Source organism: Osmerus eperlanus, chromosome 9 (assembly GCF_963692335.1).
Source record: "Osmerus eperlanus chromosome 9, fOsmEpe2.1, whole genome shotgun sequence".
NCBI lineage: Eukaryota > Metazoa > Chordata > Actinopteri > Osmeriformes > Osmeridae > Osmerus > Osmerus eperlanus.
In genome coordinates, this window is record NC_085026.1 from 16,603,198 (window position 1) to 16,626,567 (window position 23,370).

The following is a 23,370-nucleotide window of genomic DNA, read 5'->3' on the forward strand; positions in this document are numbered from 1 at the left end:
TTCAATGTGCTGAACACGGCAAAAACACAGAATGACCCTCTTAAACCACACAGAGCTGACGGAGACAAGCCTCTTACTCTAACATGCATAACGGTCCATTTACGTCAAAGGAAGTTATTATTGAAAACAATTTGCGTGTGATTTTTAGTGAGGTCATGAAACAGAAATAAAGAAACGATCTCCCCTCCTCTCCTTAAGCACATCCGTGCAACGTTAAACCAGCCCTGCGGTGATGTGGGATGGATGGACGGGCCGCCCAGACTGGTACGAAGGCACAGACAGCAGGGCCACCTGATGCCCTGGCCTCCAGTGTGACAGGCCATAACGCCTAATGCCATCATCCGTCTGGGTCCAGTAATGTCCCCGCGTCTCGGAGAATCTACGAGACGACCCTCCGATGACGATACGTCTTCCCTGCCGCTAACGGCGCAGCGCTGGGGAGACGCGCTCGTCTCAGACCGGAGAACAGCGGCAGACACCGCTCCTTCCTCCCTTTTCATAAAGGAAATGAAAATGAATCACGGGGATGGATAAAAGCCGGGAGGGCCCCGCGGTCGATCTCTCGCTTTAACAGTCGGAGGATTCCATGATGAACAAATGAAGGTGGACTGCCGGAAGGAGAAGAATCACATCGTTTTGATTCGGGGGCATTCCTTCATCGTAAGAGAGGAGGGTCGGGGGAAGTACATGATGCAATGTGTGTGTGAGTCAGGGGCGTAGCCAGAATCATCTTTTTGGGTAGGCCTAGAAAAATATGGATAGGCATCTTTTCAGTTTTTTTACTTATTTACTTTGCGATGTGCAAATAAGTAAAAAAAAAAAATGTTTTTGGGTAGGCCTTAGAACAAATTGGCTACAGTGGCTACGCCCCTGGTGTGAGTACAGTTTGTGTACAGCATGTGTGTGTGGACTGTGTGTGTGTGTGGACTGTGTGTGTGTGTGTTTTCAGTATGTATGTGTGTGTCTGAGTTCAACAGGGGTGAAAACTTTGCCCGTGGATAAATAAACCTTTTTCTGAAACCTGCTTACCGTCTCTTTCGTGAAGTCTTGCTCATTATTCAGACTGTGTGGAGATCTGTCTGGCATTGATGCAATGACTCACAATAGGTAAGTTAGTCTAGCATCAGCATTTCGCAGCAGGTGTGTGGCAGTCTCCTGGGTTGGTGACCTAACGGCTGGAGCGAGCAATGAGAGCACTAATCCATCAAAGTGACACCATCAATCCCCCCACGCTTAGCACCTACGGAGCATGCCTTCACACACACGCGTCTCACAACACATGCAACCACACACACACCTCACAACACACGCCACCACACACACGCCTCACAACACATGCCACCACACACACGCCTCACAACACACGCCACCACACACACGCCTCACAACACATGCAACCACACACACATCTCACAACACACGCCACCACACACACACCTCACAACACACGCCACCACACACACGCCTCACAACACACGCCACCACACACACATCTCACAACACACGCCACCACACACACACCTCACAACACACGCAACCACACACACACCTCACAACACACGCAACCACACACACACCTCACAACACACGCAACCACACACACACCTCACAACACACGCAACCACACACACACCTCACAACACATGCAACCACACACACACACCTCACAACACACGCCAGCACACACACACGCCTCACAACACACGCCACCACACACACATCTCACAACACACGCCACCACACACACACCTCACAACACACGCCACCACACACACGCCTCACAACACACGCCACCACACACACGCCTCACAACACACGCCACCACACACACATCTCACAACACACGCCACCACACACACACCTCACAACACACGCAACCACACACACACCTCACAACACACGCAACCACACACACACCTCACAACACACGCAACCACACACACACCTCACAACACACGCAACCACACACACACCTCACAACACACGCAACCACACACACACCTCACAACACATGCAACCACACACACACCTCACAACACACGCCAGCACACACACACGCCTCACGACACACGCCACCACACACACATCTCACAACACACGCCACCACACACACACCTCACAACACACGCCACCACACACACGCCTCACAACACACGCCACCACACACACGCCTCACAACACACGCCACCACACACACGCCTCACAACACACGCCACCACACACACATCTCACAACACACGCCACCACACACACACCTCACAACACACGCAACCACACACACACCTCACAACACACGCAACCACACACACACCTCACAACACACGCAACCACACACACACCTCACAACACACGCAACCACACACACACCTCACAACACACGCAACCACACACACACCTCACAACACACGCAACCACACACACACTTCACAACACACGCAACCACACACACACCTCACAACACACGCAACCACACACACACCTCACAACACACGCAACCACACACACACCTCACAACACACGCAACCACACACACACCTCACAACACACGCAACCACACACACACCTCACAACACACGCAACCACACACACACCTCACAACACACGCAACCACACACACCTCACAACAGACGCAACCACACACACACCTCACAACACACGCCAGCACACACACGCCAGCACACACACCCGTCAGTGCATGCCACCACACACAACGTCAACCCACTTCCCAAAGCAATCCCCCTCTCCCAGCAGGCCCCCAGGAGCAGGGGAACGGGGCAGGGGTAATGTGAGACCAGACAGGCCCCAGGAGCAGGGCGAGGAGGGTAAGAAGGAGCTGCCGGTGGGCTCCGGACAGGATCCATCCCAGGGAGACGTCTGCCACACCTCCCCTTCAGACGGGGATGAAGTCATGGGCTTTAGAAGTTGCCGTGTCCTCCTCCCTAATCTGATCTCCGTGTCTCCTGCGTCCTGCTGGCTCCTGTAATCTCATCAGGGGCTGAGAGCCCCCCCCCCCCCCGTTGAGGGGGCCCTGCTGGGGGGGCCCCTGCCAGACACACCTGCTCTCCCCACAGGCCCCCACACACACACACAGATCCAGTCAGGCGATATGCACAACATTGATTTTCATCTCCTCTTCCGCCGGCCTCTGAATGGGATTTCTGTTGATGCGATCAGGTCTTGGAGGAATGGAGAGAAAGGAGGGGAAGGAGAGGGAAGTGGGGAGGGAGAGAGTGATGGAGGAGGACGGAGCGAGAGACCCAGCGTGACAGAGCACAACCTCCAGGGCCATCTCCATGACGACATCAGGTACAGCAGCTCTGAGGAAACCTTCACCACCTAAACCATAGACTGCTTTCTTCACCCCACACAGCGCAGAATAAATAATTGTTGAAGATTGTGTTCCCCTCTAGAGTACGTGTGTTGAGTCACTCCAACTGTGGCCTGTGTTCTACACGGTGTGTGTGTGTGTGTGTGTGTGTCTGTGTTTGTGTGTGTCTGTGTGTGGGAGTGTGTGTGTGTGTGGGCCTGGCTGGTCGGACTGACTGGCAGACAGACACAATAGGTGTGCTGCAGAGACGCAGGAACACAGGAAGGTTAATGGAAACTGAGCCTGGATGATGGTGTGATAATGTAACCTTCACAGCACACCATTCTCCCCCAGGGGAAGCCTTAATGAGTGACATTAAAAATCATTATGACAGACAAAAACAGCCCTGTGCAAAATTAACCCCACCACCCCAGTACCCTCACACTGCAGACGCTAGATACTCCTCAGTTATGCTGATAGGGATGATAACTGATCTGTTCTTTCAAATCCAATTACAACAGTCGTGACTCACAGAGGCTTGTGTGCTGGTTCTGGTATGTTCTGGTTTGGAGTGCGGTCGTTTAGGTCAGGTTATGGTTACAAAGTATGCAAATAAGGCACATATGCTGTATGCTGTATTTATTAATTGTATATATTTTCTTTTGTTCTTTTTTTTGTATTTTTTTTTTTTACAAATGAAGGTACATAACTGTATAAGTTCATACATAATCATACTGTAAACTGACAAAATCCATTTGAATTCATTAAAGACTCTAATCCTCCTGGTAACTTCAAATGCCACGATGTTCATTATTCATGAAATTAGTGTTGGCCTCTCCCCACCATGCTGGCTCCCTGTCCGTGACAGTCAAGACAAGCGAAATGAGGTATTAAGGTCTAATATTGATTTAAAGAACAAGGCTGCAGAATTAACATGGACACCTACCTTCCCAGCTCTGAGCAGCGGGGCTGTCTCCTGAATCCATTATCCAAATTACTCCAACGAGACTCTGTGGTTCAATTTCCTTAACACTACGGGGGTCAGGCTGAATTGTGCGTGCCTCACATGAAGACATAGAAAGCGATGAGAATATAAATGAGAATAGATCGACAAAATTGACAGAGAGGAAAGGTAACCAAAAACAATTATGAAAGAGGTCCACTGTTGAGTTGTTCGTGCATTTCCAGACTAGTGTTTGTTTGGGAAGATCAATACCGAGTATCGAGGGACAAACTGCACTCAGTCTTACATTTACATTTTGTCATTTAGCAGACGCTCTTATCCAGAGCGACACAGTAAGTACAGGGACATTCCCCCGAGGCAAGTAGGGTGAAGTGCCTTGCCCAAGGACACAACGTCATTTGACACGGCCGGGAATCGAACCAGCGACCTTCTGATTACTAGCCCGACTCCCTCACCGCTCAGCCACCTGACTCCCTAGGCATTCCCGTGCAGCAGAGCAAGGCTTCAGAAGCTTCCTCGAAGCCTCTTTGTTCTTCAACCTTAAAACCTGCGGATGTCTCAGTGACGAGCTTGCTCATTGGACGGTTGGCTGTATCCCCTGATTGCCCTAAGATGAGAAGACAGACAGGAAGTGTGTCTAGTGTTCTCCTCTGAATCACCCCCCCCCCCTTCCTCCTCCCTCCTCTCATTTTATAATGCAAATCTCATTACCAGGATTTAATGGCCTTGGAGGTTCTATGCAGCTATAAACCCTCCCTTAAATGTAAATTACACGACGGCGAGTCGATAAATCAAAGGTATGATTTAAAAAATAACCACTCCAGCCACTTGTTGTGTTGGATGAGCTCATCCAATCAGCATGGGCGTCAGGACGTTGAGAGCGTTGTTCTAACGGGAGTGATTCCGGTTGCTAAAAACACATTGTTGTATCTCAGTCGTTCCTACAGTGTATAACCTACACAACACACAAGGTGCTGGTGGGATTTTACAAAGGACTTCATAAAAAATGGGGGGAGAGACTGGAGGAGATGAGCTGAGGTGATGATTTGTGAGGTCCTCACTGCAGTCAGATTTACGGGTCACCAGGGAGGGTTAGTTAGACTTCCACGTCCAGCAGGACGCAGCTTCACATTTCCATGAAGAATCCTCAGATCCCTTCCAGAGTGTGAGTTACACAGACATCCATCTGGCTCTGGGGAGGCCTAAGGACAACAGCAGCAGGCCCAGACCACAGAGAGAGAGGGAGACAGAGGGAGAGACAGAGGGAGGGAGGGAGGAAGAGAGGGAGGAAGAGAGAGGGAGAGGTAGAGAGGGAGGAAGAGAGTAGAGGTAGAGAGAGGGAGAGAGAGAGGGAGGAAGAGAGAGGGAGAGAGAGAGGGAAAAGTAGAGAGGGAGGAAGAGAGAGAGGGAGAGACAGGGAGGAGGGTGGAGGAGGTAACCCAAGAGGCCCCCCTCCCCCCAAACGCCAGGCCGTCCTGGCGCAGCAGCAGTCCCCCTCAGATAATTAAAAGCGAGTTATAAATCAGTGAGTAAGCAGTAATCACACGAGCCTCTGACAGCCACCCCCCCAATGAACGTAAATCTTGGTGAAAACAAAGCCCCAGCCTAACAAAGCAATCCCCTCTGATCTGACGATGGATGTGCCCCCTCCTCTGAGGAGCCCTTCCTCACCGCTCAAACGCTGAAACAATACATCTCTAATATCACGAGTCTCCGTTTTACGTTTAAATCGATTTAAGCGGATGAAAGAGCAGCGAAAGGCTGACGTCGAAACTGTGACTTTTCTCCGGCTCCAACGAGGCGAACCTCGCTCTCTGCTCCGACGCTGCCGCCAATCCCATTAGCGTCATTCCTTCCCCCTTAGAACGTTTTACATTTGCCCTAGGTTAACAATATCATTTTACTACTTTAAGCTTACACAGATATCTGGTTTGGCGAACGCTTTTCATGTGCGCAGGAAAAAGATTGTGAGGAGACAAATGAGACTAATCAAATCTAAGCTTGGCCTTGAGTACTGAGGGATGGTGCAGGCAGGCACTGGTGAGGGGAGGGCTGCCACACATTAGGAACTGTATTGATTTGCAAAGGAATATATGTGAAAAGTGTGAGACATGAAAATAACTTATTGATCCTCTTAGAAAACGTGTTTATTAAAACAGGGCTGTAGGTGGGTGGGGGTGGGAGGTGACGCGCTCGATAATGGCTCCCACAATGCCCTGTGCGGCCTAATCTGGATGCACAGAGAAAAGGTTAAGTTGATGCACTATAGGAAAGCCATCAGCAGTAATGTGGACTCTTGACTGTTGAGGCTCAGAGCACATCCAACACACAGTCATTTGTTTCCTGATCTTTCTGAAGGGAAGACAGGCCACAGGCATGATTTCAGACTCTGTCATCATCTTACGTTTACATTTATTCATTTAGAAGACGCTTTTATCCAAAGCGACTTACAAGAAAGAGCTTTACAAAAAGTGCATAGGTCAAAGACCAAAAACATTGCGGGTATCTAAAACATAAAGCATATATTGTGAAAAGCAAATAAGTGCCAATGGGTAGAACCTTGGAAATGCTTATACTAACCTATCTGATCGGCTCCAGAGAAGCTGGAAGGGTCCTGGACGGTGGCCCTCAGGGGTCAAACCCTAGCTGTCCTAGGGTCACACACACTCTGGCTTATCTCTCCAAGAGGTGATTTCCCCCTCAGAGCTGGCACGCAGAATGAACATGAACCCAGCAGAATCACAATGTGTTTGTTGATCTGCAGACAAATGCTCTAACCATGGAGCTATACACCCAACCCCTCCACAGCCCCTACAGTCTCTGGGTAACCATGGAGCTATACACCCAACCCCTCCACAGCCCCTACGGTCTCTGGGTAACCATGGAGCTATACACCCAACCCCTCCACAGCCCCTACGGTCTCTGGGTAACCATGGAGCTATACACCCAACCCCTCCACAGCCCCTACGGTCTCTGGGTAACCATGGAGCTATACACCCAACCCCTCCACAGCCCCTACGGTCTCTGGGTAACCATGGAGCTATACACCCAACCCCTCCACAGCCCCTACGGTCTCTGGGTAACCATGGAGCTATACACCCAACCCCTCCACAGCCCCTACGGTCTCTGGGTAACCATGGAGCTATACACCCAACCCCTCCACAGCCCCTACGGTCTCTGGGTAACCATGGAGCTATACACCCAACCCCTCCACAGCCCCTACGGTCTCTGGGTAACCATGGAGCTATACACCCAACCCCTCCACAGCCCCTACGGTCTCTGGGTAACCATGGAGCTATACACCCAACCCCTCCACAGCCCCTACGGTCTCTGGGTAACCATGGAGCTATACACCCAACCCCTCCACAGCCCCTACGGTCTCTGGGTAACCATGGAGCTATACACCCAACCCCTCCACAGCCCCTACGGTCTCTGGGTAACCATGGAGCTATACACCCAACCCCTCCACAGCCCCTACAGTCTCTGGGTAACCATGGAGCTATACACCCAACCCCTCCACAGCCCCTACAGTCTCTGGGTAACCATGGAGCTATACACCCAACCCCTCCACAGCTCCTACAGTCTCTGGGTAACCATGGAGCTATACACCCAACCCCTCCACAGCTCCTACAGTCTCTGGGTAACCATGGAGCTATACACCCAACCCCTCCACAGCCCCTACGGTCTCTGGGTAACCATGGAGCTATACACCCAACCCCTCCACAGCCCCTACGGTCTCTGGGTAACCATGGAGCTATACACCCAACCCCTCCACAGCCCCTACAGTCTCTGGGTAACCATGGAGCTATACACCCAACCCCTCCACAGCCCCTACAGTCTCTGGGTAACCATGGAGCTATACACCCAACCCCTCCACAGCCCCTACAGTCTCTGGGTAAACATGGGCCAGATCAGCGGCCTGTGTTACATTATAGAATACTGGCCAAGCATTTGTAGTAGAAATGTATATTGCACATTTTTACTACACACATCTACTACACATTTCTACTACACACTTATACTACACATTTTTACCACAGATATATACCACACATTTTTATTATAGATGTATACTACATATCGTGAACTCAAGCAATGGAGAAGCAGGGTGTAATCCTACCAGAATGACTGAGTGTGTGAGATAAGATCTCTGGAAGCCGAGGGAACCACAGCAGAGACAGACCTCAGCTTGTTGGAGGTATTAGACCACACAGACAGTTTACATATACATTTCCTAATCTGCCTGGATTAGGGCTCATTACTGAGATTACCTGCTAATCATTACACAGGAGCTGTGGACCCTTCACTGGCTGATATTACGATGTGTGTGTGTGTGCAAATGTCTGTGTGCCTTTCTGAATGGTTGAGTGTGTGCCTGCAGAGCTCCTACCTAATCAATAAGGTTGTAAACTGTGTTCTTAAATCACTTTGTCCTCTGTTCTTGGGTAAACATCCATGTGAATGACAAAGACAGCAGTGGGTTAACGTTCAGTGTTTTTTCCTGCCAGGACTCCTGATTCTAAACAATAATGACTTTTTAATGTGGACCTGTGATTACATTGTCATGGTGAAATACGGCTCGCCTTGACTGCTTTGGAAATGAGGGACCAATCGTGAATTACAACAACAGCACAGATAACAGGACTAGGCCAGGGGAGGCAATCTTCATAAATTCAAATCTAATCTTAACAGACCCGCCAGTGTCAGCCAGTGGAGGCAGACCTGAGATGGGAGAAGTTGAGAGGGGGTAAGAGGGGGTAAGAGGGGGTGAGAGGAGGTGAGAAGGGGTGAGAGGGGTGAGAGGGGGTGAGAGAGGGTGAGAGGGGGTGAGAAGGGGTGAGAGGGGTGAGAGGGGGTGAGAGGGGGTGAGAGGAGGTGAGAAGGGGTGAGAGGGGTGAGAGGGGGTGAGAGGGGGTGAGAAGGGGTGAGAGGGGTGAGAGGGGGTGAGAGGGGGTGAGAGGGGGTGAGAGGGGGTGAGAGGGGGTGAGAAGGGGTGAGAGGGGTGAGAGGGGGTGAGAGGGGGTGAGAGGGGGTGAGAAGGGGTGAGAGGGGGTGAGAAGGGGTGAGAGGGGGTGAGAAGGGGTGAGAGGGGGTGAGAGGACCACAGGAGAGGACGCCCACATGCCTGACAGCGAAGGCTGGGAGGGGGGGCGGGGTGCTGACTGTAACTTCCTGAGGAATCGTCTGAGTCCTTCATCCCGAGGGTGATGGAGAACAGAAATCAACAGACTGTGAGAGAGGAGCTGGGAGTGAGAGATCGAGAAAGAGAGTCAGGCTGTGAGGCAGGATGGGCAGTGAAAGAGATCATCGTTGGAAGGAAGACTAGGATGTCCCTCTCTCCCTCTCTCCCTCTCTCCCTCTCTCCCTCTCTCTCTCTCTCTCTCTCTCTCTCTCTCTCTCTCTCTCTCTCTCTCTCTCCTCCCTCCCTCCCTCCCTCCCTCTCTCCCTCTCTCTCTCTCTCTCTCTCTCTCTCTCGAAGAGCATTGTTTGTTGTTCTCCAGGTTTTTATGTCATCACGCCACGGTGACAAGCAAGAGTCAGTGAGGTGACAAATCTCAGGAGGGTCTCTGTGTGCTGCGGAGGTCTGTGTCAGCCCTTGCCCCGACCGGTCAGGGTCACACTCTGCCTGCCACCACAAGTAATCCCAGTTTGATGGTTCGAACCCCCTCTGCCCCATCTCAAGGCATCCTTTATTCATGTCCCACTTTGCTGTCGCTGAGGATTCAGGAGGCTCGCGGAGTGGCCGCTAATCACATGACGTCACACTTCCTATTAGCGGGACTCACGTCTCCTCTCGTAGGCTCTGCAGCTTCTGACAGTGGATCGTCACATGGTCGGCGCCCCCACCTGCGGATACAAACCGTGAGGAGAATACATTAGTGAGATGCTGTGTGTGTGTGTGTGTGTGTGAGTATGAGCGTGTGATGGTGTGGAGTGTGAATGTGTGGAGACTGTGTGCGTGTGCGTGTGTGAAGTGTGTGTGTGCTCCCTTCAGATCCAGAGTGACTACCCTCAGTAGATTTTGCACAGTGAGGGAAACTCAGAGCCTCAATCTGACCTGTTACGCTTGGCTGCTGCTCCTAATCGAATATGAAATCTAAATGTGCATCTTTTCTTCCCCCCCAAAGAAGCTTTATTCATTATAGATTACCCTTTAACCCAGCTGATGCATCATGCATTAACCTTTGCACAGCTGACAAGTCATTAACCAGGCTTGTTAAATGAGATGCATGGCCACTTAGTTAGGTGAATAGCTAAATTTCCCATGAATTTATTCATGCCTCAACCTCCGCCACCTAGAAATATCACATCTCTCCGTTTTCACCTCGAAGATCTGTTCCAGTCTGACTGGAGACTGGACACGTAAGAAGCATGACGTATTGGGGGATTTCAGAGCAGTGCTATCCATGACCCCAGTCCAAACAGAGAGTCAGTGCTGGTGGCCTCTCACCCCAGGACAGTGACACCGTCAAAGGTCAAAGCCCCAGGGAGTCCTGTAGAGGTGGCTGAGGAATTAGACTCCTGCTGTACCCCCGCACCGGCCTGCCAGACAGCTTTAGACTCCTGCTGTACCCCCGCACCGGCCTGCCAGACAGCTTTCATGCCTCAGCGCTCTCCCAAACCCTTCCCAAGCAAACAAACACATTCGAATTTCATTCACACTCCACGGAGGAGCCCTGATGCGCTCACCTGGAAGATAAAGAACGAGAGATTATTCTGTAGCAGGGGGAAACACGACAAGTTGTGTGAGAGAGGATCTCTGCAGTACACACACGTGTGTGTGTGTGTGTGGTTCGCATACAACACGAGTGTGCGTGTGTGAGAGTGAAAGTGTATGATAATGGCATCATTTGCAAACTGCATTTCAAGCAAAACAAAGAAAATGGAGTGAGGGACAATGGAAAGGAAATTTAGGATAGCACCCTCCGCGGTGTAAATTGCTCCCTCGTTTTCCATTTGAAAGTAAATTAGAGGAAAGCAGTTTGCGAGTAGAACTTTCTAGAAATCCCTGAAGCCTGAATACCACCTTATCTCCTCTCTACAACCCTCGGAAGCCTCCTGCACTCTACTGAAGTGACCATCTCATTAAAAAAACGGTGGGATATTCAACTTCTAATTAAATAGCAGAGCTTCTCAAGGACACGCGGCAATGTTATGTGGCCCCCAGGTGAGTGGAAAAGTCTTCATTGCCGAAGGCTAATCATATTTACGCTCATTTCACCGGCTCTTCCTGGCTCAGTGAGTGTTTAGGGATGGGGCCTGGTGATTACAGCGCTAATCTACCCAGGAAGACAGGAGTGTTTCAGATATATTGGTCACTTGAAGTGTGTTATTCCACCTATGACAGAGCCCGATGTGGCTTTCGGGAACTTGATGGGAAACGGAATTGAACATGAAATAAATATGAGTCTTGGTTCTTCTGCAATCACTAATGGTTTCATCCAGGCCTGACAATGGTGTTGAGCTTATCGCCAATGCAGGGCGTTATTGAAGCTCGACTCATATTTTACCCTCTAATCGGCTGCCTCTGAAAGGCAGAAAAATGACCTGTCACTTTGAGTCAGGTCCAGATCAGTCCTAACAACACCAGTCAACACAGGGAGGGAGACATAGGGCCTCTGACAGGAGGAACACAATAGAGTGTGTGTGTGTGTGCATGGTTGTGTTTGTGGTTGTGTGTGTGTGCATGGTTGTGTGTGTGGTTGTGTGTGTGTGCATGGTTGTGTTTGTGTGTGTGGTTATGTGTGTGTGAAAGGTTGTGTGTGCGTGTGGTTGTGAGTGTGCATGGGCGTGTGTGTGCAAGAGGAAGTGAATGATGTCATCTTTCACAGCTGTGCGACTTGCTGTGTCTAGGCCTTAGGGAGTGGTGTGTGTGTGTGTGTTTCCAGTACAGTGCTCTAACCCGGCTTGGAAGGAGCATCCTTTTGTCACTGGGCTCTGTCTCTGGTGACAGAGGTAATGGCTCATTGGCCTGAATACTTCAGAATACAGTAAGTGTTCCAGTGTCAGCTCACATCACATGCACCTCACATGATGGCTGCTCCCTCTGTGTGTGTGTGTGTGTGTGTGTGTGTGTGTATGTGTGTGTGTGTGTGTGTGTGTGTGTGCGTGCGTGTGTGTGCGTATGTGTGTGTGTGTGTGTGCGTATGTGTGTGTGTGTGTCTGTGTGTGTGTGTGTGTGTGCGTGTGGCTACTGTAAATGGACGGCATGGGGTCTTCGACAGCTGAAAGGTGATGTGAGGTCCAGCTCACAGATATGAGAGGCCGTATAGGCCATAATTCATACTTGATCTCACATACACGCCATGACCTCACATATATACCATTATACCCTCACATATATACCATTATACCCTCACATATATACCATTATACTCTCACGTATATACCATTATACTCTCACATATACACCATTATACTCTCACATACACGCCATGACCTCACATATATACCATTATACTCTCACATATATACCATTATACTCTCACATATACACCATTATACTCTCACATATACACTATTATACTCTCACATATACACCATTATACTCTTGCACATAAACTGGCATACTCTCTTACACACACAAAAATACCGTCTTATATGCACCATCATACTAAAGTATGACAATATATGTAAGAGACAAATAGTATGTGTGAAACAGAATGTTACTATATGTAAGAGAATAACAGGATGTTTAAGAGAGAATACTTATCTATGTGAGAGAGAATACTTGTCTATGTGAGAGAGAATACTTGTCTATGTGAGGGAGAATACTTGTCTATGTGAGAGAGTATACTTGTCTATGTGAGAGAGAATACTTGTCTATATGAGAGAGAATACTTGTGTATGTGAGAGAGTTTGATTGAAACGGAAGGCAGTTTGATTGAAAAGGAAGTAGTACTGAATTCTCAGTTCCTGATTGGCTTACACATGAAGAAGAAGGATTTGGAGTAGATGTAGCTAACAACCACCTTCCCTATCAAGACGAAACTGAGTGACATGACAAGATGGCAGAGAGTGGGCGCCATTGGACTCATTAATAACATTTTGAATACTCCAAATGCTGCGGTGTTATTGTAGGGAGGAATACGTTTTTAAAGTTATTCCTGGGGAAATTATGGAATTAAATTACATATTAACTATACTAAAATACTTGTGCACAATAATATTTGCTAAATGTAGACGTTTTTAAAGGTTTTTAATTTTACCTCGAAGCTTTTTGTGAAAATGAGGCAAGTTTCACGACAGCGACTTTGGATGTAGACTAGGCTACTTTAACATGTTAGCTGATTAGCCAGTATGAGTGAGATATGTATACAGTCACATTAACAAACCTTTTCTTTGTAAACTATTAAATACGATGGGAACACATCACATTAACAATTCCAAAACGCACCACACGCCAAACACATTTTTTTGTCAAGCGTCTCTAAGCTCAGATTCCGAGTCGGATCCATGAAGCTATTTCGTTGCAGTGAATGGGTGCGGGCACTCATCGGGCATAGGGGCCTACACTCAAATAGGATCTTAAAAGTCCCAACTGGAAAATTTTGTGAACAGATTGACATCAAGTTCAGGTTCTGGCATTGAAGTTTAGGTTAGTAGCCAAGGGTGTAAAGACCACTCGGCTACTTAAAGACGTCAACGGTTAAAACCCCAGTGCCACGGGACGGTATTCACATAGGCATTAATTTAAATGATAGTTTGTTTCATCAATTGAAAAACTGATCTAGGACTTTTGACTCAAGTAGTGGGGATCGGTATAGCTTCCTAAACAACTATGGAATTCTACATTTGAGTTTTTTAGTGGATTTGCTTGAATCGTTGTCAGTAATGTTGGAATCAAAGACGACAGCCATCCACAGTGGCTATTTCTAACGCTAACGATGAAATGCGCCGGCTCTTCAGACCTGGATCAGGCGCATCACGGAGCGGCAGCAGCACTCTGTCAGGAGTTAGTCTTAACCGAAATACTGCGGAGTTTGATATTGGGATTGCGCCATCACTTGGCTGGCATTAAGACTAGCTCCTGACAGAGGGCTGCTGGCGCTCCTTGATGCACCTGACCCAGGTCTGAAGAGCCGGCGCATTTCATTGTCAACGTTAGCGTTAGAAACAGCCCCCGTGTATGGCTGTCGTCTTTGATACAACATTTCTGACAATGATGCCGCAGGATTTGGAGTATGCAAAATGTTATTAATGAATCCATCTTGTCATGTCACTCAGTCTCGTCTTGATAGGGAAGGTGGGCGTTAGCTACATCTACCCCAAATCCTTCTTCATGTGTAAGCCAATCAGGAACTGAGAATTCAGTACTACTTCCTTTTCAATCAAACTGCCTTCCGTTTCAATCAAACTCTCTCACAAACACAAGTATTCTCTCTCATATAGACAAGTATTCTCTTTCACAAAGACAAGTATTCTCTCTCACATAGACAAGTATTCTCTCTCACATAGACAAGTATTCTCTCTCACATAGACAAGTATTCTCTCTTACACATCCTGTTATTCTCGTACATATACTAACATTCTGTTTCACACATACTATTAGTCTCTTACATATATTGTCATACTTTAGTAAGATGGTGCATATAAGAGGGTATTTTTGTGTGTGTAAGAGAGTATGCCAGTTTAAGTGCAAGAGTATAATGGTGTATATGTGAGAGTATAATGGTGTATATGTGAGACCAAGTAGTTTATGTGCAAGAGTATAATGGTATATATGTGAGAGTATAATGGTATATATGTGAGAGTATAATGGTACATATGTGAGAGTATAATGGTATATATGTGAGAGTATAATGGTATATATGTGAGGTTATGGTGTTGTATGTGAGACCAAGTAGTTTATGTGCAAGAGTATAATGGTATGTGAGAGTATAATGGTATATATGTGAGAGTATAATGGTATATACGTGAGAGTATAATGGTATATATGTGAGAGTATAATGGTATATATGTGAGGTCATGGCGTGTATGTGAGATCAAGTATGAATTATGGCCTATACGGCCTCTCATACACAGACACAGACCTACATCTCCTCAGGTCCAGCTCACAGACACAGACCTACATCTCCTCAGGTCCAGCTCACAGACACAGACCTACACCTCCTCAGGTCCATCTCACAGACACAGACCTACACCTCCTCAGGTCTAGCTCACAGACACAGACCTACATCTCTTCAGGTCCGGCTCACAGACACAGACCTACATCTCCTCAGGTCCGGCTCACAGACACAGACCTACATCTCCTCAGATCCGGCTCACAGACACAGACCTACACCTCCTCAGGTCCGGCTCACAGACACAGACCTACATCTCCTCAGATCCGGCTCACAGACACAGACCTTCCCTCACAGCAGCTCAGTGTCTGACCTGCATTTCAAATTCTTACCTCACACTGAACAAGACTGGGAGCCATGAAAAGTTAATGTTTCCCACTAAGTGTGAAACATTTCCAGTGTGTTTACCTTCTTGTATGCAGGATACGAGGAGGGGGAGGGGGTCGGTACAACATGCCCCACCGTGCAGAAACATGAGGTCACATCAGAAGGCCCACGTGTGTTAAAGTCAGGGAGCGACTCCAGCTAGCACGTCCCTGTCGTTCCTTCAGAATGTTCCACAGTGAAAGGGAATGTAATTTCCTTGAAAGGCACCTTGCCATTTTCCGTGCCATGGGACCCTGCTGTCCTGGCAGCCCCTCCCTGCGTCGTTCAGGGGACCTGACAAGGACAGAGATGGCCTAGCCCAGCCTCCCCGTGCCTGCCTGTCTCTGCCTGATAGAGACACATAATTACAGCCAGCCATTTATCTCCTGTGACAAACCCATCTCCACCTGATGACATTAGACACAATCCGTGACCAGACTCCCGTCCCAAGACTTTCGACTTCCTGGTTCAATTTCAGATAACATTGTCTCCAACATTCCAATTCAGCAGTTTTCTTAAAGGTGCATTTTTAATCTCCGTCCGAACCATCGGAAATTCTGAGTGATGACAATGGCCTCGTATCATCCGTGGACTAGAGATAGCTCAGGGCGAACGCTTCACTTCCAAGCACCTCCTGAAATATTCAACACAGACGTCAACGAATCTCTGACTGCAATGCCCTGCAATGTCTTGAGAAACAGGAAAACACATTCACTCCACCTTCTAATATCAACCCCAAAATCTGTCCTTTTACAGGTCATTTTATCGTAATGTAACTTTTCAAGTATGCAAACTAGCGCCATGCTGTTGCAGAATAGGCACGTGTTTTGTTCAAATGGATTTCCCCCAAAAAAGACTTTACTTTGACACAATCAAACACTGAATTATTAAGATGCTGATTTAGTATTGATTGAGTCGTGTAGTGCAGGATATGAGAAATGCAGTGTGTACACATTGTCCCTCACAAAATATAAGCTGCCAACTCAAGCATGAAAAATCTAAATCCTCTCTCAATTCCTGAAATGTCTGCTGGCATTTCCCCGGCTCTCCCTGGGGCGAGGACTTTATGGGGGTCTGAAGGGAACCATCCAGAGGTTCTTGGAGCAGAGCAGGCCTCTGTTGCTCTCTAAATGTCACAGAGAGAGATGGAGAGACAGAGACCAAGAGAGAAGGAGAGAGATAGAAAGGGAAAGAGAGAGAGGGAGGAAGAGAGAATAAAAGAGAGAGATGAAAGTACTGTAAACCACAGAGTCTCTAATTCTCCTGTGTTTGTAAATCAGCCTGAGAGGTTGGTCTGTTGTAGAGACACTGTGCTACAGTCAGGACAGCTGTCTGTGCTCTCACGGTTACATTTCAATCTGCAGAGGATCGAGGCCGAGGTGCCTCTTGGGCGATCAATTCTCATCTGACAGCCGGTGAGCACCCGTAAAGTTGTGAGAACTCTAGGTGATGCTGTACTGTAGAGACACCGCCCATCCCTTTCCATGAAACAGTAGCTGCTACATGCGATTGCATGAAAACGATCCTTAATGCTCCAATTTGTATTCATGGCTCTTTGAAGAGACTAGCTGGCTGATGGAGAGAGGCCCTGTAAACCTGACAGCTTTAAAACTCCAGTGCACACTTCATTTTTCAAAGATCACAAAACACGACAGGTAACTGCTACACGGATCAAAGTCAGTCTTCTTTCAAAGACGTACTTTACAAAATATTCTCAGCTGCCTGATGTACTGTATGTATAACCTGAGCAGGTTGATAAGACCGGCGGGCCAGGTTCAACTTTCATGGCACTTTTATCACGATGAAGCAGGTGGTTAAATGATGGTGGCATTTTTACCTTTGTGTCATCTGTGAAGTTGCTATATTACTGTAACACTTGTTTCTCTAAGTGTTAACAGTTGCATGAAGCGACTAACCATTCTTGTGTGGTTCAATCCTTGTCTATCAAGGGAGGCTTTGTAGAAATGCACAGGAGGATAGAATACACTTTTTAGGATCTTTATCTTCCATCCATAGCAAAGGTCTCTTCTTCAGGTACACTATGTGAGCACCACAAGAGGTGTCTCCCTTCACACATGAACTCCCTTTCCTTCTTTCATAATGTGTGTGTCTTGAGGGTTCTAGTAGAGCAGGAACCTGAGGGTTCTAGTAGAGCAGGAACCTGAGGGTTCTAGTAGAGCAGGAACCTGAGGGTTCTAGTAGAGCAGGAACCTGAGGGTTCTAGTAGAGGAAAAGTTCAGCAGGAGAACTGTGAAGAAGACAGAGCCTCATTCAACAACCTCAATGTGTTTCATCCAGTGCTGACAGTGCTGTATATTCCTACAACCGGCCTTTTCAAGGCTGACACACACACACACACACACACACGGTAGTGAAGTCGCCTTGCAGCTGAGATGCTGCTCCAGGTTATCGGAGGTTGCAGCAGAGAGGCACGTCCGTCTCCAGGGAGCTCATTTGAGATCTCTGACTGGAGTTGAGGGCACAGTCACACGCTGCAGCAGATACTGTCATAAACAAAGCAGGAAGCCCTCATAGAAGCTCTCTGTAACCTACATGTTACCCCAAAACAAGCAGTCTAGATGGACTGCAGTGGACAGGACGCACAGTATATAGCCACTTGAACGTTATTTCCGATTCTTTGTAGGCCAGTTTTTTGGCACGGCTAGACACACATTTTTGGATTTTTTTTATTATCTAACTGTGTGCTTCACATTTCTGGAAAGAGAAGTGTCTTGTCTCTCTGTAGTTGTCAGATTAACAGACGAGGGCTGCCTAACTTTTCTGCTGGTCCGGGGTGGTCATGTGTGAAATGAAATAGCTTACAGAGAGTGGAACATAGACTTGGGTACAGACCTGGTATTTGGGCTTGGCCACCATGTATAATTTATGAACACTCACTGCTGTGCATCATTGTGGGGCTCTGTGAGATGGTTTGTGGTTGCTCTTGCAGAATGTGAAATCTATGAACCATGACCCACTGACTAAATATTATGGTATTGTAATGCAAGGAAATCAACTTAGAACCAATTTTAAAGCAATTGCTGTTTCATAATAGTAGTTTTTCTGACTCAAGCAAATCTCTAGACCACTGAAACCAAGAATCCTATGGCTGAGTTTGAGATTTATTTATTTGAGATGTGTTTCGTATTTTATTTATTTATTTTCTCCACAAAAATTGTGCTTTCCATGTCATCCATACTGCATCCATAAAAACATTGCAGCTACCAAAACATAAAACAAGAAAGAAACTGACAGTAAGTCAGCTGTCAGTTTGATACTCATCCACCACAAATCAAAATGCACATATTGTACCACACTGTATCCCTCCTGTGTGTGTGTGTGTGGTCCAGGGAGGGGAAAATATGAGAATAATGAATTATTGAGATACATTTTCACGGGCTGAAGGTCAAAACGGAAGGAGAAAAACCCCATCCCTGATTAAAAATGGATGTTTTCTTATTGTCTCCCATGCTGGGAGCTGAAAGCCCCAACACTGCTCGCTGTCAGTGCTGCAGTACAGACACTGCTCGCTGTCAGTGCTGCAGTACAGACACTGCTCCCTGTCAGTGCTGCAGTACAGACACTGCTCGCTGTCAGTGCGGCAGTACAGACACTGCTCACTGTCAGTGCCAGTGCTGCAGTACGGAAACCCTCTTCCATTAAACAATACTGCATGTGCACACAAACAGGACTGCAGTGACCAGCTGTAGCTTGTATCACAAGCTGCCTCAGTTGGGTAGTGTTGAAGTCTGGCTGTTACAGTATTTCTCACTAAAATATATGGATATGAAAGTGATAATTATGATTATGGTTCTCATTAGAGCATCATAATTGATTTTTAAGGAGCTTTTAGGATTTATGTCCCCCCAGTGTGCTGAAAGTTTACTCTGATAACAAAGGTTTTCAGACTTGGGAATAGAAATTCAACATGAGGTAATTAGGTAGTCTGCAAAAAAAAAAAAAGATCTAATAGTGTTAACAGTAGAGCTCAATCTTTTAATGAGCCCTTTTCATCGTAAAGTAACACTGGCCTTCTCTCGTGGCCTAATTGATATTTCATTTGAACAGCCCTATTCATGATTTTAATGGCTATTCGTATCCCAGCACTAGGCAGAGTCATTAGCAGAGCTAGCCTGAGGATGCTATCGGATATATAGTCCAACTCCATGTGCTTCGGATGTGTTCTAATAAAGGCAAGCGATTTATGCTTTTACCCTTTGGATCCAGGTTTACAGGAACACAGACTAGTTAAATAGGTCTGTTCACCACCACACAGACACTCACTCCCAGCCTGACAGAAGCACACAAGGTTCACTAGCACATGCGAGATTGAAGAAAATCCTGAGGGTGGTTTTTTGAGGCATGTTGACAGATGCCCCACCTTCCCCCTGCCCCCCCTCCCAGTCAGACTTCCAAAATGGTCAACCTGCCCTCTGCAGATTTTACACTGGAACGAACATCCTTCCTTCTGCTTTGCCCTCTTTCTGAGACACTGAGAGGGACAGTCATGGATGCCTCATCACTGAGCTGTATGCTGTGGTGGATCCCCAGCTTCACTCGACAGGGCCAGATCAGAGTGGGGGGGGGGGGGGGCGAGAGGGAGGGATGGGGGAGGGGGAGAGAGGGAGGGGAAGGGAGCAGGAGGGAGGGAGCTGGAGAGAGGGAGGGGAAGGGAGCAGGAGGGAGGGAGCTGGAGGGGGGGAGGGGGAGGGAGGGAGAGGGCGAAGGGGAGGGAGGAGGAGAGGGATGTGGTGAGTGCACCGCCGAGGGAAAATGCGACTGCCAAATGCGACAGCAGCCCCTGCTGCAGACCCACCCTGGTGATGCTCCCCCCAGTGTGAGGCATGCTAATGGACGAACCAGAGGCCCTGTCCACCGGCAGAGAGGCTGGGGGGGGGGGGGGGAGGGTGGTAGCAAGCACTGCGCACCGAGGGGAATCTGTAGCACCGCTGGTTGATAGATTCATACTCCCCCCTCCTCCTCCTCCCCTCCTCCTCCCCTCCTCCCCCTCCCCCTCCCCTCCTCCCCCCCCCTCCCTCCTCCCTCCCCCCTCCTCCTCCTCCTCCCCCTCCTCCTCCTCCTCCCCCTCCCCCTCCTCCTCCCCTCCCCCCTCCTCCTCCTCCTCCCTCCTCCTCCTCCTCCCCCCTCCTCCCCTTCCTCCCCCTCCTCCTCCTCCCCCTCCTCCCTTTCCTCCTCCCCTCCTCCTCCCTTTCCTCCTACTTCCCCCCCTCCTCCTCCCCCTCCCCCTCCCCTCCTCCTCCTCCCCTCCTCCCCCCCCTCCCCTCCTCCCCCCTCCTCCCCCTCCTCCCCCTCCTCCTCCCCTCCTCCTCCTCCTCCTCCTCCTCCCCTCCTCCCCTTCCTCCCCCTCCTCCTCCTCCCCCTCCTCCCTTTCCTCCTCCCCCTCCTCCTCCCTTTCCTCCTCCTCCTCCTCCTCGTCCTCCTCCTCCCTCCTCCTCCCCCTCCTCCTCCTCCTCCTCTCCTCCTCCCCTTCCTCCTCCTCCTCCTCCTCCCTTTCCTCCTCCCCCTCCTCCTCCCCCTCCCCCTCCTCCTCCCCATCCTCCTCCTCCCCTCCTCCCCCCCCTCCCCCCCCCCCTCCCCCTCCTCCCCTCCTCCTCCTCCTCCTCCTCTCCCCCCTCCTCCTCCTCCTCCCCTCCTCCTCCCCTCCTCCTCCTCCTCCTCCTCCCCTCCTCCCCTTCCTCCCCCTCCTCCTCCCCCCCTCCTCCCCCTCCTCCTCCCCCTTTCCCTCCCCCTCCTCCTCCTGCTCCAGCACCTGTCTCTTGACCACCCATCCCACTCCTCTCCAAGTCTCTTCCACTCTCGTTTCCTAAGTGGATGTGCAGGAGGTGTCTGATGGCCCTGTGAGCCGCGGAGGCCATGAGGGAGGCCACGAGGGAGGCCACGAGGGAGGCCACGAGGGAGGTCGACCTCTAACACTTCTCCCTGCGTCCGGTCTCCTGGTGCCTCCGTGCTGACCGGCTCTTCACGATCACCCAACGCTCTCCCAACCCAACCTGCTGGGCAGCGGCCCCGCCCGAGGCGTCCCCGCCCGAGGCGGCCCCGCCCGAGGCGGGAGCAGAGGGGCCAGAGGGTCGGTGCTGTTTGGCAGGAGCTGGCAGTGTTGCGTGGACGTGATGACATGGCATGTGTGGAGCTTTGTGCTGAAGATGGAGAGTTATGGCTGTGCAGGGAGTGGCAGGACCGGGCTCTGGGGAGCAGAGCTCTGGCCTGGCAGAGTGGATTTTACTCTGATCAAAGGGACGGGACTTTGATGAATGCTCTTCATTAGGCACAGCCCACTGGGTTAACAGCAGACTCCGAGATGGGGTGAGAAATGGAGAGAGGGAGGGAAATGATGAGAGTAAGTGATTGTACATATGGAAAGATAAAGATGAAAAAGAAGTGAATGCGAATACCCTGTTTCTCAACCTCAAACTTCTCTGCAAGCTTCCAGATACGGTCAGACAGTGTAACCTCCTAAAAATGAGTTAATATCCACGACTGAGGTCATACTTGGGAAATATAAAGGCATTTTTGCGGAACGTTGCTGCTCAGTTCCCCTTGGTCTCCACTGGGGGCGACAGACGTCTTGTTAGCGGAGCCTCCTCCTGATGCAGGCTGCCACACACTAAGACTCCTACAACCTCTCTGAGCTGACCTGCAGCGTTTTGAGTGTTGATGTTAAACAAACAGGTACTTTATCAATGCAGAGAGCGGTGCGTGCTAATCTGGGGGCATGAATCATGACTGGTCATTATAAAAACAACCGTTTGGAGAGCATAGTACACGCACACACACATACACACACACGCACACACACAGACACACAGCCGGCATTCCAGCCCAGCAGATGGATGAGTCTGGGGATGAAGGCTGACGGATGCAGGCCAGGGGATGACAGATGAAGTTATCCTCCCCTCATTAATATCACCGACCGGATTAGAGGGGTAAACTTAAAGACCTTTATTTTGCGTGTGCTCGCAGGAAACCCTTCGCAGCCTGCCTGGTCCCTTGTCAGGAGTCTGTGCACGCATGCTGCATGTTCAAGGAGCGGATGGCATGCGGAACCCACCATGCTTTACTGCGAGCTTAGCTGGAGTCCAAAAGCAGATTTGCTGTGACTGCGAGAATGCCAGGCAACAGTCTGTCTCCTGTGTTTGCAGGAGAAGTGTGCAAATTGATCTGGTATGCTGGCCGCCTACACCTTTCTCTGAGGAATAAGGTTTGTGGAAGGAGAACCAGATGTCACTGGCAGTTTTCTGAAATACCTGAGATTCAATTCCAGAGATATGAAAACCATTTCAGAGAAATCTCGTCTTGGATATTAGGAGGGGGAGATTACGGTCAACACAAAATGGGAGACTGTGCTTCTCTGCTTTCCTGCTTCTTCAGTGTGTTAACACACAGGCCTCAGCCAAACTGACAATTAGACAAGAGGCTTGCAATGTGAGAACAGTGGTCCATTTAGTCTACATTCACAGAAGGTGGACCACACAGTAGATTTGGAGTTTAATTAAAAGACAAAAAGCAATTTTGAGGAAGTGGTTTGAGAAAAGACACGTTTGTATGTATTGGAGGTAAAATACAAGCTGGCGTCTGTGCCTGGCTGAGAGGCAGTCTCCTCAAGCAGCAAAGATAACGTTTCTAACACGATTAGCGAACGGCAGTTGCGT